This window comes from Coffea arabica, chromosome 11c, assembly GCF_036785885.1.
Source record: "Coffea arabica cultivar ET-39 chromosome 11c, Coffea Arabica ET-39 HiFi, whole genome shotgun sequence".
In the NCBI taxonomy this organism is placed as follows: Eukaryota; Viridiplantae; Streptophyta; class Magnoliopsida; order Gentianales; family Rubiaceae; genus Coffea; species Coffea arabica.
The window spans coordinates 26,615,705-26,622,127 of record NC_092330.1 but is presented as its reverse complement, the minus strand read 5'-3'; positions in this window follow the sequence as shown (position 1 = coordinate 26,622,127).

Below are 6,423 nucleotides of genomic sequence, written 5' to 3'. Positions count from 1 at the left end.
TTTCCTTATCGGAAGGGGACACTCAAGCAAAATGAACCCTATAGCTAGCATGAGATGCAAAACCTAAAGTGAGGGGAAAAGGGGTTCGAGGCTCATGCCAAATGATAAAACTAAGGAAAATGCGTGATATGTGGTGAACAAGCAAATGATGTACTAACAAGGGAAAAACCCTAAGGGTCTAGCGTTGGACTAGCCCATTCTATGAATTCCGACTAGCGTTGGACTAGTGGAAACGATAAAAGAAGCCACAACTAGCGTTGGACTAGTGTGGTGACGTACATTCATCCATTCCATTCATCCACACTATAAAAAGCGGGTAGACATGCGAATCACTTATAAACACGTAGCACATAACACTTAGCATGCTTGACTAGATGCAAAGACCTAATAAAGCGATTAAACACTTAACACGTAGGCATGCGACCAAACTAATGAACCTATTACATTCACTAACTAAAACAAAAGGGGAAAGGGAAAATGGACCAAATTGCTCGCCACAGCCCTATCTATTACAAGCCAAGAGGTGTACACATACCCCATAAAGAATAACTTGAATAAAAAGCAAAAGTAAATGAAATAAATGAAAGTAATGAAAATAAAACTAGGAAAGCGAAATAGACATGCAAATTTCACTTAGCACATTAGTCCACATAGGAGAGAAACAAAAGGGGTAAAAGAGATTATACCTCCCCGTTGGTGATACTAAGGAAGTAAACAAACTCAACTTGGCTAGAGTCACCCAAGAAAAGACTAGCTTAGGCTAAAATCACCAAAAACAAAAGATTAATGCACCAATTTAGTGATAAGATATAAACTAAACAATTTGGATCCACCAAAACATCAAACTTTCCCTCAATTGCAACTCAATGAAGTCAAAACTACTTAAAGACCAAGGCAAAGGCATGATCATCCAATCCCCAAGCATAACATCTACTAAAGACCCAAAAGCAAGCACTACTCAATCATTTGAACCTAATTGAAGCATTTAAAAACTCAAAGGTCCCCAAGTAAAAATAAAGTTCAAGCAAACATCATATCTCAAGAATCCAAGAGTGAGTGAAGGTCCATGAATGGTTTAAACTTGCATTTCTAGGACCCAATAATGACCACTAATCAATCACAATCAACGTCAAAATGAATCATCAAAGAGCTTCAAAGGTCCCCAAAATAATAAAGATCAATTAATGATTCAAATGCAAACATCTTAGGATCTAATTGGAAGGGAGAAGGAACATGAGGAGTCAAGGCATCTCAAATTGACCATTAATTACATGAATTTGATCCATTGAAAACATTTAAGCAATTACACAACTAGTGATTCACAAAATTAGGATTAAATTGAAAGGGAAAAGAAAGATTGAGGGATCACTTTGAGGGATTTTTCAGTATACTTGGGCCATAGTGAGTCAATGGGGAACTTGGAGGGTTAAAAGACAATTTTTCAGAAAAATTTCCATGCAAGCCATGCACGGTTATGAAGCTTAAACTTCTGCAAAAACCATTTCTAAAGTCTTTTGCACTATTCCAGCCATAGCTTGCTTTTCAATTCATTGTCTTAAGTGAAACAACATGTAATCTTCATCCGAACATAGCCCAACATCCCAATCCAACATCAAACAACAAATTCGAGTAAGAAAAACAGAGTTCAACATCCAAAGATAGCAAAAGAAATTCTGCATTTTCAGCATACAACTTCGGTAATTCGATGCAACTTTCAGCAAACAAAGGTTCGCACCAACTGAAGTTAACTTCACACAACTCAACATTTACTAACAAATGCAATCTTGGAGGCATGTCACGCAAGCTACAAAAATTAACAAGATTCTGCAGCCAGACTTCGGCAATTGATGAAACTCTTGGCAAGACAGTGCAGCAAAATAAACTCAAGGTCTACTAAACTATGACCTGAGATTTCCAGCAAAACACACCCATTTCATCATACACACAAGTTCATCAAACCAGAAATTATTGTCCCAAATCATGTTCAAAACATGAAGTTTTGCTTGCAGGATTAAGATGGCAAATCTAAGTTGATGACCGCCCAAGATAAAGAAAAACAACAAGACAGCATGCCGCAAGAATTTCTGCAAAGCTAGGAAGCTTTCGACAACCCATAATGAATCAGGATTTTTAACCAAGCATCAAAGGCTTTAGATTAAACAACAGCTAGCCAAACCGCAAGCCCAAACAAAGAAACAAAAAACTCAAGAAAGCTATCACCCAAATCTGGAAAAACAGAAGCTTTGCTGCAGTTTTCAGCCGCGACTTGTGTCCAGAATTTCTAGTTTATCATGCAAACAGATTCAACAAGGAACCAGAATTCTACCTATCCATCATCAACTAACACGCAACTTTGTAGCAAGATCGAAAACAGAAAAATGAAGCTAACCAACAAAACATGAAAGTAAACAGCAAAAACAACGATAGGAAGAAAGAAACAAAGTGCCGCAAGTTTTTCTGCAATTTTACCCAGCCGCGGCTTTCCATTTCATCAAGCAAACCAGATTCAGGTAACCAAACCACAAGCTGCTTAACTTTAAAGCTCCAAATAAACAAACAACAATGAAAGAACTGATTGCAACAAAGAAATTCTGAACAATACATTCACATAAAATGGTTTAGTAGCCCGAAAGATCAAATTTTTATCAAGATTGCTGCTAAGGGGTTTTGATCAACGGAAAAAAAATCTAGCCTTTCCCATAAGATCCTTGACAACGGAAGCAAGATAAACAATCCTGACTTCAGGTAAAAATCTAAAACATAGCTTTGATGGATGGCTTGGAAATATACCTTGAAAGACGGATAGAAGCTAGTGTAGTCTGTGAAAGAACAAAGACAGCCGATGAAGAAAGTTCCGGCAATCCCTCCTCCTCTCTGCTTTGGTTGCTGCTCCCTTTCTCTTTCAGCCGTAGCCTCTCCCTTTTCTTTTGCTCCGAATCTATCCCAGCTTCATTCTCCACTCTCTTTCTCTCTCAGACCTCAGCCCAGATTTCTCTCCTTTGCTCTCGGTTTTTCCTTAGCCGTTCCTCTCCCCCCTCTTGCCGTTGTTTCTTTTCCCTTTCTTGTTGTTCCGTTCGGCTGTCTTTCTCTTGCTCTTTTATATCATCAACCCCCCTCCTAAACCCTGCTCTCAATGGCCAGCAATCAACCTCCTCTCAGCCTCTTATCTTGGCCATCCGATGGGCATGTGCCACTCTTCTTTGCAAGCTGCCAAAATACGCAGCTTGCATGCTCCCCCCCTTTTTTTTTTTTTAAGTATAATATAAATAACAATAAAAACAAAATAATAATTCAAACAAACTTATACTTATATAAAATGTATAAAATTAGCAACCAAAAGATAAGAAATAAAAACTAAGATTTTCTTCTCTTTTTTTCATTTTCATTCATTTTTCCACTTTTCTTTTTTTTTATTTCAAGAAAGCATTGAATTTCAGTTACAAACGACTAAATCATATTTTTTAAGCTTTTTCTTTTTCTTTTCTTTTTTCAAGAAATTCTATGCTAAAAACTTAAAATAAAAATAAAACTAAAAACTAAAAAGCGAATAAAACTAACACGACAAATAAAATAACTAAAAATAAAAAGTAAATGAAATTACACCAAAAATTTGGTGTCTACAGGGTTGATTCTTGGAGGGAGGTAAGCGACACTGGCTCCAACAAATGGTTGATCTTATCGCCTGTAGACATCCACGACAAGGATTTTATGCTCTGTTTCCGACATCAATTTCTCGCAGAGGTGGGAACCAATGAATCCACCGGCACCAATCATGCAAATTGTCATCTGCTTTAGCCGATTCCCATCCAGATCTACTCTTCCTGCCATTTCGTCTTCCCCAAATCCTTAACCCTCCGTCACCCACCTTGCTCCTACCCCATTTCCCATGCGTCCCCGGAGAAGAAATAAAATAATAAAAAAAGCTATCAATTTTGTCTAAAATGTATAGGTTACCTGGTAGTAATCTTCCTTCAGATGCTTCCTTCAGATCAATTTTGTTGATTATGCTACCTTCTTAAAAGTTTACATGTTTGTCTTCAAATTGGGGAGAATTAAAAATCGGGTAGAAGAAAGAGAAAGAAACAAGGGATTCGGTGGTGAGAGGGGTGAAGGGTTTAGTTTTTTTTACAGAGACAGTTAACATGGTTGAAGGCTTTAGGAGAGAGAACTAGGATGAAAAAGAGTAAAGTACCATTGGATTCATTGGAGTAGTTACAATTTTTCCCCCAAAAAAATGGCGCCGTAGTGCAGCGCCATTCTCTTTTCCGCTTTTGTTTTTCACTTTTTACTTCTATTTGGATAAGTTAAAGTGATACGATGTCGTGCCCGTCATTTTTTTTGTCACTTTAATGACGTTCCCTACTGCATGTTACATTAATTTGCTGTTGTGACACTTTTAGGAAAATGTCATATTAAGTGTATGACTAAAGGTGCTTTTTGTAGTAGTGCATGCTACACAAGTGGAGGTCATGCATAGGGACAAGTGTCCCTTTTTGTTTTTTAACAACACATCACCTAGGTGGCAAGGGGTTAGACACTTGTAAGATAGGGATTTTGGGAAAGGAAAAGGAAAAAAAAAGAAAAGGATTGGGGGATGGCCGGCTGGGGAAAAAAGGAAGAAACTGGAAAATTGGGAAGAGGGGCTTTGGGGGCGAGAAAAACAAAAGAAAACAATAAGAAGGAAAAAAAACAAACAACGGGGGGAGGTTTTGGGGCGGAGCAAAACAGAGAAAAGGGGGCAGCGGAGAAAAAAAAAAGTCTGGGCATTTGGGGGGTGGCGGCTGATGAAGAAGGTTGGGAGAGAAATGGAAGCAAAACAGAGGGCAAGGCAATAGGGGCGGCGGACGGAGCAAATGGAGAGAGCTGAGAGGGCAACGGCGGAATAGCTGAGCAAAAAGAAACCAAAAGAGAACCATCATGTGAGAGAAAAGGCAAGAAAGGAAAAAACGCAAGGGAGGTGTGAGAGCTAGAGAGGAAGGAAAAGAAAGGGGGCTTCAGTGGGGAAAAATAGAGAAGGCCGAGAGAGGTTTCGGCTCAAAAACAGAGCAAAGGAAAAGAACAAGGAAAGGGAGGTCAAGGGGGGAGCAAGAAAGCTAGGGGCAAGAGAGGACTTACGGAAAACTAAGGGAGAAGAAAACAGGGGAGGCTTCGGCGGGAAAAAAAGAAAGGGCAAGCTGAGGAAAAAAAGCAATCAAATAGCCGAACGGAGAGCCACCGGAGCCGCCACCATCCCACCAGAATCAACCATCATCGCCGTTAATTACCGCCTGCAAATCTGTTGTAAGCCATTTTTTCCTCTCAATCTCATTTTCTTTTCAAGCCCGACTCTTAAGGCTTTCAAAGTGGAGAATTGTTATTATGATTTTCCTGATGATTGTCCATAATTTTTCAATATATGTGTTTTATATGATGCCTAGAATTGAAATCTTCTTTGTTTCTGATGATTTTGGGTGCTGAATTGCATCGTTTGAGCTGGAAATTGCCGAATGTTTCCCTGCCCGTTAGTTGTTTGTTAAAATGCCCGAATGAAATTTTTGAATCCAAAAGAATAAGTAGTGTATTTTCTGTATGCGTTCAACCTGGCTAGCCCAAAACTGGCCAGAATCTGCACGTTTGATTAGTTAGGGAGAGGAAAAGAAGTCAATGAATTTTGAAACCATTTTTTTATTTTTGGTTGCCTTTGGTGTCGAATGATGGTGTGGTGCGATTGTGCCGAATAAATTTGTTAGATTGTTGAAGCATCAGAAATTGTAGAAACTTTTCCTTCTCATTTGCATTGAAGAAGAAAGTCCTTGTGAAGCACGAAGCCTTTTGAAAATTGCATTCTAACCCCTCAAGCTGCCCCTTTGTTCTGTTTTGGCCCAGAGAATGAGAAAATTTAACCAATTTTGCCCCTTTAAATGTTTTCTTCTTTGATATGAGTTAATGTGATTTTTGGATAGATTAATTCTGGGGATTTAATGCATAATCAAAGCTTAGCAATTTTTAGTTGGGTTTTTATCTTGTTGGATTTAGTATTATGGTTTAGGTTGTGGGTCATAACATTTGTTTTGGGTTTGTAAAAATGGGGTTTAATTCATTTTTGTTTGGGTTTCTGACTTGGGTTTAGGAGGCAAGAGCCCATTCTTTTGGTTGGTTTTATTTTGTTGTAAAGTGTAGGCTAGCCCGTTTGTTTTGCTTGGGTCTTGGTTTGGGGCTAAAAGGGGTTTTGGCCCAAGAAATGAATAAAATGGCTCAATGGCCTAGCTTGCTAAGAATTTGGAAAACAAAGTTGCAAATCAGTCCTCGGACTTTTCCTTAATTATACTATGGCCCTAAAACTTTAGGCTTCTTTCAATTAGGCCCTTAATTTAATTGCAAATAGGTCTCTAAATTTTATTTTTCTTTAATTGTGACCCTGAATTTTTGTGATAATTGTAATTG